Raw genomic sequence first — 12628 nt, 5'->3', positions numbered from 1 at the left:
AGTACGCTGGCCACGGAAGCATCTGTACACCTCGCAGAGCCTGTTGGGAGATGCGAGCAGTGTGTGGGCGGGCATTATCCTGCTGAAACAGAGCATTGGGCAGCCCCTGAAGGTACGGGAGTGCCACCGGCCACAGCACATGCTGCACGTAGCGGTGGGCATTTAACGTGCCTTGAATACGCACTAGAGGTGACGTGGAATCATACGCAATAGCGCCCCAAACCATGATGCCGCGTTGTCTAGCGGTAGGGCGCTCCACAGTTACTGCCGGATTTGACCTTTCTCCACGCCGACGCCACACTCGTCTGCGGTGTCTATCACTGACAGAACAGAAGCGTGACTCATCGGAGAACACGACGTTCCGCCATTCCCTCATCCAAGTCGCTCTAGCCCGGCACCATGCCAGGCGTGCACGTCTATGCTGTGGAGTCAATGGTAGTCTTCTGAGCGGACGCCGGGGCCGGGAGTGCAGGCCTCCTTCAACCAATCGACGGGAAATTGTTCTGGTCGATATTGGAACAGCCAGGGTGTCTTGCACATGCTGAAGAATGGCGGTTGACGTGGCGTGCGAGGCTGCCACCGCTTGGCGGCGGATGCGCCGATCCTCGCGTGCTGACGTCCCTCGGGCTGCGCCTGGACCCCTCGCACGTGCCACATGTCCCTGCGCCAACCATCTTCGCCACAGGCGCTGCACCGTGGACACATCCCTATGGGTATCGGCTGCGATTTGACGAAGCGACCAACCTGCCCTTCTCAGCCCGATCACCATACCCCTCGTAAAGTCGTCTGTCTGCTGGAAATGCCTCCGTTGACGGCGGCCTGGCATTCTTAGCTATACACGTGTCCTGTGGCACACGACAACACGTTCCACAATGACTGTCGGCTGAGAAATCACGGTACGAAGTGGGCCATTCGCCAACGCCGTGTCCCATTTATCATTCGGTACGTGCGCAGCACAGCGGCGCATTTCACATCATGACCATACCTCAGTGACGTCAGTCTACCCTGCAATTGGCATAAAGTTCTGACCACTCCTTCTTGGTGTTGCATTTGCTCTGTCAGTCAGTGTAGAAAGGTCCGTGTGGTGAGATAGCACCAGTCCGTTCTTGCAAGGGGAGATATGCATTCACATTCCTAATGTTCATCTTTTCCTGACTTGATTTATAAATTAATTATGGGAATGATATACACGTCTCGGGAAGCACAGTGTAAAAGCAAAACACATTTTTACTGGTGATCGCTCTGTACAATCCCAGATTTTCTTCTTACTCCAGTCGGCTTACACCGTACAATTCATCCATCTTCTCCTTGCCCTACGCCATCGAAAACTTCTTTCATCAAACTGCACGAGCCATACTTCTGTGTTAAAAAGAAAGCAAGCAAGCCAAAGGGATTGTAAATAATGTTTGCATATGTACATTATCTCAGAGAATATTGCATGCACACGATGAGTAAGCTGAAGTAGCAAAAAACAAAGTTGCGGAAAGTCAGAACAGTGAACTAGCACGGAAGCGGTGAGATTCACCACCACGCCGAGTGCCTGGACGTGCTATGCATGTACAGCCTCCATAAAGCAGTGATAAACGACGTCTGAGTTCTTGAGTTCGAGACTCGCTCCAACTACACACGTCATAGCGGATTTTATATCCGCTAACTCCTTATTTTCTAGCTGAAAATCAATGCTGGTAAGTTGTCCAGTCAAAATAAACCTTTTTTGCTTCTAGGTTGCAATGGAGTCAGTTGCGCAAAAATTGACCAGTGAGTAGCTAGATGACGCCACTTCAGTGGCGCGAGAAATTATTGTTAGGAATAAAACTGTTTTATTGAAGTAATTTAATCGAGGATGACCCAGTTAGTATACACACACGAACTCAACAAAGAATAGCCACACGTCACTAATCAGTGGTTATTTACAAAAGTTCTCTGTCCTCACAGCGGGCCTCCGGGTGGCAGTCTTTACCTGGAAAGGGAAGTCCTCCCGTAATCTTGATTGACAGGTTTCAACTCCCATTTTCACTTCTCTTCGCACATACTGCAGTCATTTCAGAGAGTAGCTGCGTTCGAACACACGAAAGTTGGCTATTACTGTACACTTGGCTTGACTCCAGACGGTACCGATAATTTGTTCAGGCACCTTGCGAGACCGCTCCACACTCTGAACTCTTGGCTCATGACTCGTAACCAACCACTCAATACTCACCTGAACACCACACCAACTCAACTACGACCGTCTGTTCGCGTCGAACCTGCTTTTATATACCTGTTGATGAAGTTCTAGTATCTTCAGGGTGCGGCCAGAATTGGAACGTTCTAGTTTCGCCTTACTACAGAACATTCACGGAGACAGCTGGCAAAAAGCATAATAGAAGCAGAGGTCGCTCCATGCCCTCAGACCAGCCGGGAGCTCCCAGCTTAACCCACTCATCTCTTCCACGAAATACCGAACGGGGCTGACAGTCGCACGACCATATTATTATTATTATTATTATTATTAGTAGTAGTAGTAGTAGTAGTAGTAGTAGTAGTAGTGGCTGCCTGGCCGAGGCGGTAAAGGCGTGCTCGGTTCGCCCGGAAGGACGTGGGTTCGAATCCCCGTCAGGAAGTCGTAAAATTTAAGAAACGAAATTTCCACTTCCGGTGCATATGGCCCTGAGGTTCACTCAGCCTACACCAAAAATGAGTAGGCCTACCAGGTTAATTCCTGGGGGCAAAGGCGGCCGGGCGTAGAGCTAACCACTCTACCCCATCACGTGCCGCGGTTAACAATGGTGGAAGCCTTTATCTTCCACTTCTCCAAGGGCATTGATGGCCTGTACGGAGGTGTCTTCGTCTTTGTCTAGTAGTAGTAGTATATGCGTTGATAAATCATCGATTTTATTTCTGGGCGTTTAATATGCTCCATTACCATCCATGAGTGGGGCCTGTAGAGGTGCTGGAATTTTGTCCCTCAGGAACTATTTTACGTGCTAGTAAATTAAATGTTCCGTCCACAGCAAAATAACCGACTCTCTTAGGAGTCTTTGAGTTAATTTCATGTGGGCAGAGATCTGAGGAACTGGTAATAATAATATTATTTGCTTTACGTCCCACTAACTACTTTTACGGTTTTTGGAGATGCCAAGGTGCCGGAATTTAGTCCTGCAGGAGTTTTTTTACGTGCCGGTAAATCTATCGATACGAGGCTGACGTATTTGAGCACCTTCAAATACCACCGGACTGAGCCAGGATCGAACCTGCCAAGTTGGGGTCAGAGGCCCAGCGCCTAAACCGTCTGAGCCATTCAGCCCGGCCGAAGAACTGGTTATTTATGATATTGCTTATATGTATCACTATTACCATCTACTGTTTACCGGTTTTATGCGCGCTCGATAGCGTCACATATCTGTACAGTACTTGGAAATTATGTACGAGTGCTGCTGATTCCTCCGTTCCGACTGCCAGCGATCAATATTTAGAGTGACATTTCCATAAATGCTTGGCTTTTACTTCCCGGAAAGAGTAGGGTTGTGGTTAATTGATGCGGTCCGCCGGCCTCACAGACCACTTTGCATCTCGTTCATGGCTTCACACTTATTAGTTATGCGGTTTTAGTCCATTGTAGCCCTCGCAGTGTGCAGGTACGTGAATGTGGAGCATAGAAATTTGGATGGTCCTGCGCTAAGGAGAACCAAGTACCATTTACTTGATTTCGAGAACATTTGAGAGAGCTCCGGCACATTTCTACAACGTATTTACGTATAGTATGAATCCATCGCGCCGCCTCTGTGGTGTAGTGGTTAGCGTGATTAGCTGCCACCCCCGGAGGTCCGGGTTCGATTCCCGGCTCTGCCACGAAATTTGAAACGTGGTACGAGGGCTGGAACGGGGTCCACTGAGCCTCGGGAGGTCAACTGAGTAGAGGCGGGTTCGATTCCCACCTCAGCCATCCTCGAAGTGGTTTTCCGTGGTTTCCCACTTCACCTCCAGGCAAATGCCGGGATGGTACCTAGGCCACGGCCGCTTCCTTCCCTCATTCTTGCCTATCCCCTCCAATCTTCCCATCCCCCTACTAGGCCCCTGTTCACTATAGCAGGTGAGGCCGCCTGGGCGAGGTACTGGTCATACTCCCCAGTTGTATTCCCCGACCAAGAGTCTGAAGCTCCAGGACACTGCCCTTGAGGCGGTAGAGGTGGGATCCCTCGCTCAGTCCGAGGGAAAAGCCGAACCTGGAGGGTAAACAGATGATGATGATGATGATGATGATGATGATGATGATGATGATGATCATGAATCCACCGCGTGGCTGTAGTTGTAGAACAAGAATATACTTAGCTTTTACTTACAACAGAACTTGTGAAGCACTTTGCTAAGAAGAAGGAAATAATCTTTGATTTTAATTATTTTGTGATTAAAGTATGTCGATCAACATCAGTATTTCACACTGGTAACGTGTTATGTAATACTGTAAAATAAATTGTTCAGCACTTCTGAGCAGAAAATATACCTTATAAGTTCATATTGCCCATTTTTTTAGAGTTACGTATTGTACTTCTGCCAATGCAGAGAATAATACTAGTGATTTCTATCAAGGAAAACAAAAATGAAACAGTTTTACATACATACATTATCATTATAGACTGTTATGCCTTTCAGCGTTCAGTCTGCAAGCCTCTGTGAATTTACTAAACGTCGCCACAATCCTCGATTTTCAGCTAGTGTTGTGGCCTCATTTAGTTCTATACCTCTTATATTTAAATCGTTAGAAACCGAGTCTAACCATCGTCGTCTTGGTCTACCTCTACTTCTCTTACCCTCCATAGCAGAGTCCATTATTCTCCTAGGTAACCTATCCTCCTCCATTCGCCTCACATGACCCCACCACCGAAGCCGGTTTATGCGTACAGCTTCATCCATCGAGTTCATTCCTAAATTAGCCTTTATCTCCTCATTCCGAGTACCATCCTGCCATTGTTCCCACCTGTTTGTACCAGCAATCATTGTATAATTAATAATAATGTTATTGCTTTTTACGTCCCACTAACTACTTTTATGGTTTTTGGAGACGCTGAGGTTCCGGAATTTTGTCCCGTACGAGTTGTTTAACGTGCAAGTAAATCTACGGACACAAGGCCGACGTATTTGAGCAACACCTTCAAATACCACCGGACTGAGAGAGGATCGAACCTGCCAGGTTGGGCTGAGAAGGCCAGTGTCTGCCGTCGAAGCTACTCAGCCTGGCAGTTCATAAGATGACAGAATTATGTTCTGTAATGTCGCTAAACACCTTAAAGTAAATTTTCTTGCGATACTTTTGGTTAATCTGCACCAGCGTGGTTATCCTCTCCCGTTAACGATTCATTTCCTTCTGATGTTGATGTTAGTCCCTCCTAAAAGGAGTGATGCACTGGTTGGACGAATTTTAGCAGACCTTTGAGATCTTCCAGCTTTTCCGCAATAATACTACGCCCCATAGAGCCTTGCGCGGATATTCAAAATATCCGCATCCGCACTTCCTTCATCCGCACTCGCATCGGCGAATTGCTATCCGCATCTGCGAATGGTTATCCGCGGAAATTTGAAATATTTAACTACAGAGTATTACACCCAAGGTATTGAAATGGAAAGATCTGTTAACACAGTAAAATAGGCCTGAAACCTGGCACCGGGACCCCTACATTCACAGGTTCATGAGCGATTTTTCTTTTGCGACAACTACCGACGTATTGACCTTTGTTCCTTCCTTCCAATAATTGCAAGCAGGAGCCGGTTTGGTTTAAGTCACATTTACGGCTAAATCAGATTTACGGCTTTATGGTCTCAAGGCTCTTTATATATCACCATTCTTCCAGACCATTGTCAAGGGTCACCTAACCACAAGCAATACTAAAAATATTAATCAACTTCATTATTTAGAAATTATCAGCAAAATTATCCGCACTGTTATACAGTTTGCATCCGCGAAGACATTAACTTCGCGGATATCCGCATCCGTACAGGGCTCTACCCATAGGATATAACATAGGCAAAAGGATAAGAACCAGTTATATTCTTTCCATAGATAGTTCACTTTGTAACTTTGTCGGAACCTTTAATAACCGGAAAACTGTCCATATCGGAAAATTTTCCCGGTCCTGTGAATTATGCTTTAATATTGGTGTAAGTTTACGTGTGTCTGACGCGGAAACGGAATTAAATTTTGCTACTAAAACCGGAAAAATGTCGGTTTCCTTCTTGACACTTTTCAGTACATGTGTATTCCAGATAAATCTAAGATGACCGAAACACTGATTGCTATATCAAACTCCCCAATAGAGTAATTATAATGTCAGTGCAGAAGATTACATAGTCATTGATCTAGAAGTTGAGACAGAGACAGCGTTAGAAAACATCGAAGAGTTCGGCACCCATCACCTCCAAGAAAAAGAACAGAAATTGATGACGATGAAGACGAGAACGAAGATGATGAAGAAGGTGGTTTATGTAATGTGAAGTCCTACCGACATGCTCTATCAGCCGTAGAGAACATTCAATCTATTTTGCTAACGAAAAATGACGCGGAATTGTTCGACATTATTTGCCGTACCGGTATTAATTGAGAACCGTGCTACCAGGGATAATTGAACTTCTAGCCATGAGTGAGGGGTACAGTCTGATAATATTTGAGAAAACGGATTAGGATATCTGGAGTAATTAGAAACACATTTTATTTTCCATAAATGTCCATATTTCCGGGTATGGAAGGCCTACATATTTTTACATACAGTATTTGACGAATACTTACAGTTTCATAGAGTGAAACCTGCCTAAAGCGGCCACCAGTCGTTCTTCCGAAAAACTGGCTGTTAGTACAGGTGGCCACCAGTCGTTCTTCCGAAAAACTGGCTGTTAGTACGGGTGGCCGCTAAGTCAAGGTCACGAAATTTTGGAATCAGGGAACAGGTCTATTTCATGGCTTTGTGGACAACGGAAACCACAAAGCAAAAAAATAAACTCTTGTCCTCATCCTGAGATGGTGCAGCTCTTTTCAGGCACACCCCCGATGGAGGTGAGCTGCACGTACCACTTCAACCACATACCTGCCATTCTGCTATTCTTAAATTTCTTCCAGTACCGGGAATCGAACCCGGGCCTCCGAAGACGGCAGCTTCTAACACTAACCGTTACGCTACGGAGGCGGACAACGGAAATCACAGATGGATCGACATCATTGCCTTTAAAAATATGAAGAGAGATTGCATCATCGATCCCACTGTCCGCTTTGAAAGTCGTAAGTACCGGGCGAGTTGGCCGCGGGGTTAGAGGCGCGCGGTTGTGAGCTTGCATCCGGGAGATAGTGGGTTCGAATCCCACTGTCGGCAGCCCTGAAGATGGTTTTCCGTGGTTTCCCATTTTCACACCAGGAAAATGCTGGGGCTGTACCTTAATTAAGGCCACGGCCGCTTCCTTACCATTCCTAGGCCTTTCCTATTCCATCGTCGCCATAACACCTATCTGTGTCGGTGCGACGTAAAGCCACTAGCCAAAAAAAAAAAAAAAAAAAACTAAGTCGCAGCCTTCAGATGTCAATCTCGAGAAAAGGAATATTTACTCACCAACAATCCCTTACTACAGGGATAAATACCAGCTAGAGGAAATCGACATAGTGGGTCCGATAATTGAAGCGAGGGGAACAAATCCCGTTTTTGCTGCCAGTTTTTGGAAACGGATGCTCTGCCACTTACAACGTTAGCCCTTTCAGACCTGAAAGAAAACTGGAGGTGTGAATTTTTGTTTGTACGTCAAGAACTGACTAAAATGCTCCTCAATACACATATTAATAGTTTATTTTACAAAATAAAAACTAACATCCGAAAAACAGGACCCACGCTCAATTGTGTGGGTCCTATCAAAATTCAAAACCTCGTATCACGTACGATGGTGTAGCTTCAAAATTTACGTTCACTAACCAAAGTACACACTTCATTGAATATATTCCGGTATTCAGTAAAGCTTCTAGATTAATATAAACGCAGTAAATAAATACTTACTTTCGGCACTACTGCTTCCTGCCATCTCGCCGATCAACTGTGCTTTTTAAACTCTTCTTCCTTCGCCCTGGCGGTCAAGCGCATACTAAAATCAATTGAAATACACGCCACGTGTCCTGCACAATCACTGCAGTCCGGTGTAGCGCCGAAAAAACATCAAATACGGTCAGGGATAACTAAAATACGAACCCGCACAATTGTGCGTACTCGGTCTGAAAGGGTTAAGGGAAATTGTCATCGTAGCCTTAAGGGGTTCGTTAATAATTCTAAGAAATCATAGTTACAATTAGGTTGCCGTCTACATTTCTCAAGTGTATCTATTAATGTGAAAGTATACTTTGTCCCAAGGCAGCCTCTGCATGAAAGGAAGTGTTTCATAAAATAAAATACCGTCGACGGTATATAAAAACTAACATACACATACACTTATTGCTAAACACCTCATTTCATTGAGGTAAATTACAGTAAAACAACAGAGCACGGCACTGAACAGTGAGAGTAGCCTAAAGTACAACGTACTGTACTGTAAATTTTGTTTTCTTAATTTACTTTATGTGCAGTAAAATCTTCAGTCAGTCAATTACCACTGATGTGCATTTAGGGCAGTCGCCCAGGTGGCAGATTTCCTATCTGTTGTTTATCTAGTCTTTTCTGAAATAATTTCAGAGAATTTGGAAATTTATCGAACATCGATCTCCCTTGGTAAATTATCCAGTCCTTAACTCCTCTTCCTATAAGCGAATCTTTCAGCACACTACCATCGATCACAGAAACATGCGCGCGTACGCACTCACTCACTCGTGAATACATTCCTCTACATAGGGTTGGTGTCAGGACGATCATCTGGCTGCCAGGCGTATCCACTGGGCTGTGTGGGAAGAGCGTTGCAAGACGGATAAGAAGAATAAGAATCTGTAAGAGCGTCTAAAATACATTGCGTACCCACCAACACAAAGTTCACCTGGCCTCTACTCCCCCAACCTGAAGCCAAAATTGAATTCTTGAATTTGTTCTCTCCGGAAACTTTAATTATAATGCATATGTAATTTGTATGCGTGCTATCCTCTTTGTAGCACTACTAAATTAATTATCGGATTATCTCATTGTATTTAGATTAGGACTCCTTGTAATCACAGATATTTCCCTTTGTATTTGAATATGATCTTGTGACTCTCAATTTCTTGATACGATAACCTCAAGCTCTCATCTGTTGATATACTTGGCAAAAGTTTGGTAATGTTATCACAAAGTTTCCGTCGTCTTTGGAAATACCATTACCGCTACACTGCTCCACTTGATAACGTCACGGCTGATTTGAGACTACGGCAGCATCATGAGTGGCAATAAAGGTCTGGAAGGGTGGATAACGTTTTTCTGCATATAGAGTCGACACACGATTCCTGGGAACTCATTTCATTTACCGTGTCAACATGATAATTTACCTTGTAGTGTTAGGACATCGTTCATAACAATAGAGCAGTTCAATAAGTAATAATAATAATAATAATAATAATAATAATAATAATAATAATAATAATAATAATAATAATAATAATCGTATGGCCTCAGCTACCGTGTGCAGACATTTCGATTTGACGCCATCTGGCTGTCTGCTCGTCAATTTTGACGTTCCGTTTTACTCTAGGCCCACTAGATGGCAGACAGACTAAACCGGATCTCTCTTGGGCGTCTATGGCTGAGATTTAATTAATTTTGTCGGGTAAATACCAAATGAGTCCGCCTCTGTGGTGTAGTGGTTAGCGTGATTAGCTGCCACCCCCGGAGGTCCGGGTTCGATTCCCGGCTCTGCCACGAAATTTGAAAAGTGGTACGAGAGCTGGAACGGGGTCCACTCAGCCTCGGGAGGTCAACTGAGTAGAGGTGGGTTCGATTCCCACCTCAGCCATCCTGGAAGTGGTTTTCCGTGGTTTCCCACTTCTCCAGGCAAATGCCGGGATGGTACCTAACTTAAGGTCACGGCCGCTTCCTTCCCTCTTCCTTGTCTATCCCTTCCAATCTTCCCCATCCCCGCAAGGCCCCTGTTCAGCATAGCAGGTGAGGCCGCCTGGGCGAGGTACTGGCCATTCTCCCCAGTTGTGTCCCCGACCAAGAGTCTGAAGCTCCAGGACACTGCCCTTGAGGCGGTAGATGTGGGATCCCTCGCTGAGTCCGAGGGAAAAACCGAACCTGGAGGGTAAACAGATGATGATGATGATGAAATACCAAATGTATCACCAGAGATCTTTTACATGCCGACATCGTACGACATGGACTACCTCTGCCGGGTTTGAACCCGCTATCTTGGGATCCGGAGGCCGACACTCTACCACGGATCCAGAGAGGCAAGTTCAGCAAGTGATCAACCCGCACTACTTCAGCATTTTCAGAATGGAAAAGGGTATACAAGAAGCGCTACTGTTTAGAACTCTTGATATATTATACACTGACATATCAAAAGTCACGGATTAGGGGTGTAGTATCGTGAAGGTCCTCCTCTGGACTAGCGATGTGCACCAACTCGTCGTGGTATCTATACTAGACTTAACTAAAGTTGGCGTCTGACAGGTAAGGTTGGAGGGAGGAGCACTGCACGTGCCATTTCACGATGTTGCCACATTCCAGCATTCCTTTCTACATGCTCTTACCCCTCGCTTCCGGCTCACTTGTTCCCTCTTCATTCTGACCGCTGTGATCTGTTGTAGACTACCTGGCCAGGCGGTGTCGTCCCATTTGCGATCACTTTTATACAAACAATCAGGTTCTTATCAGAGACACTGACAGGTTTGGCATCTCCCAGCAAGACGAGCTGCCCTGAAGTTTTATCTCCATGGCAACCGCAGTCGCCCCACCCTCGTTTCCATGGCAACCACTCAGCCACTCCCTTTATCCCGCCTCGGCAGGCAGTAAACGGATCTCGCTCTAAGAAATGTCAGACGCCAACTCTTATTATTAGCAGTATATTTCACAAGAGGATGAAACATCTGTTGAGAAATGTTGAGTCTGAATCATACAGTATTTTCTTGTTCTAGGTATGAGATACAACGAACAAAGTTATTCCGCACAATTTCGGTCACTACACATCCCATTCCCCACAAATGTCAACGTTATTCTTCAAGACCACGATAATAAAATCTACAGAGCACTGATTTAGTGTCTACAAGACACCAATCTAACTATATAAACCCTGATGCAGAAGCCACCAATTGAAATAATAAAGATAATCTCCTAAATGTTACACCCGATTAACTACTACCTTTCTACCATGGCCTTCCCATCCTGTAGCAATACCATGACTGACCTCATGGCGAGAAGATATAGCATCATCCCTATCCTTATCACTACCAGCCGGCCAAATGGTGTATAATCAAAGACCATTATTGTAAGAAAAAAAGTTGAGTCATTCCATCTGGAAACGAGACCACTCACGATGTCAGTCTGATCTTGAGGAATGGACGGCCGAACTGTGCAGTGCAAATCCGCAGTCATTCCTACCCGCACGAAATGTCTTGACCCATCCTGCGACCGTCCTATACCGCAATGCATTTCACGTAATACTCGATAACATTCTGATGCATTTTTGCCACGGGCAACCTCGATTGTAATCCACGAACTCTGATTACCTTTTGAAAACATGCTTTAGCCCGATTAAATCGATACTCTTCACTTCAACGCCACACAACAACAACAACAACAACAACAACAACAGCACTTCCCACCTGGATGCCCGTCAAATGCACGCTACACATCGACAGTAGCCCCACCTGACCACTCTCATATCCTATTTGCGCATGACCGATCTCCTGCGAGTGTCTGGACTACGTTGCCACTACTTTATGTCCAGCCCTCGTATTCAAAGTACATCATCATCATCATCATTATTATTATTATTATTATTATTATTATTATTATTATTATTATTATTATTGCTGTTGCTGCAGCAGTTGATGGAATATTCATCAAGCAGCGATTGCTGCTATAGGCCACTTTAATCATGTAGGGTTCAGATGAAGTAGTAGTTTTCGTGGTGGAGTGAGTGTAGGAAAATCGCAAACTGAGGAAGAGCCATTTTTAAGTTGGATTCAAATTCCCGTTGATAATGAATTACCAGGCATGAGTATGGAAATTAATGTGTGGCAGTGGGGTTAGGGGCGCGCAGCTGTGTGCTTGCATCCGGGAAATAGTGGGTTCGAACCCCACTGTCGGTAGCCCTGAAGATGGTTTTCCATAGTTTCCCTTTTTCACACCAGGCAAATACTGGGGCTGTACCATAATTAAAGCCACGGTCGCTTCCTTCCCATTCCTAGGCCTTCCCTGCCCCATCGTCGCCATAAGACCTATCTGTGTCGGTGAGACGAAAAAAAAGAAAAAAAAAGTTGTATATAATCTTGGACAAGACGGTAAAAGGCGTGCTGTCGGTGTCATGGCTCCTCAAGTTTCGTAGTTGTGGTCGGAGTATAAAAACTGCTTGGCACTATTTAAACTGACTGCTCTAGTCTGACGTGAGAGGTTTAGGAAAATGGTGTGGAGACCAGGTAATTACCTAAAACACACAGAGAGGGGTTTAAAAAAACTGCGTGTGTGCGGCTGCCCGCAGGCTGGCAATTTCCGAGGAAATGTCCATG

The sequence above is a fragment of the Anabrus simplex genome, chromosome 8 (genome assembly GCF_040414725.1).
Source record: "Anabrus simplex isolate iqAnaSimp1 chromosome 8, ASM4041472v1, whole genome shotgun sequence".
NCBI classification, from domain to species: domain Eukaryota; kingdom Metazoa; phylum Arthropoda; class Insecta; order Orthoptera; family Tettigoniidae; genus Anabrus; species Anabrus simplex.
This window is presented reverse-complemented; position numbering follows the sequence as displayed.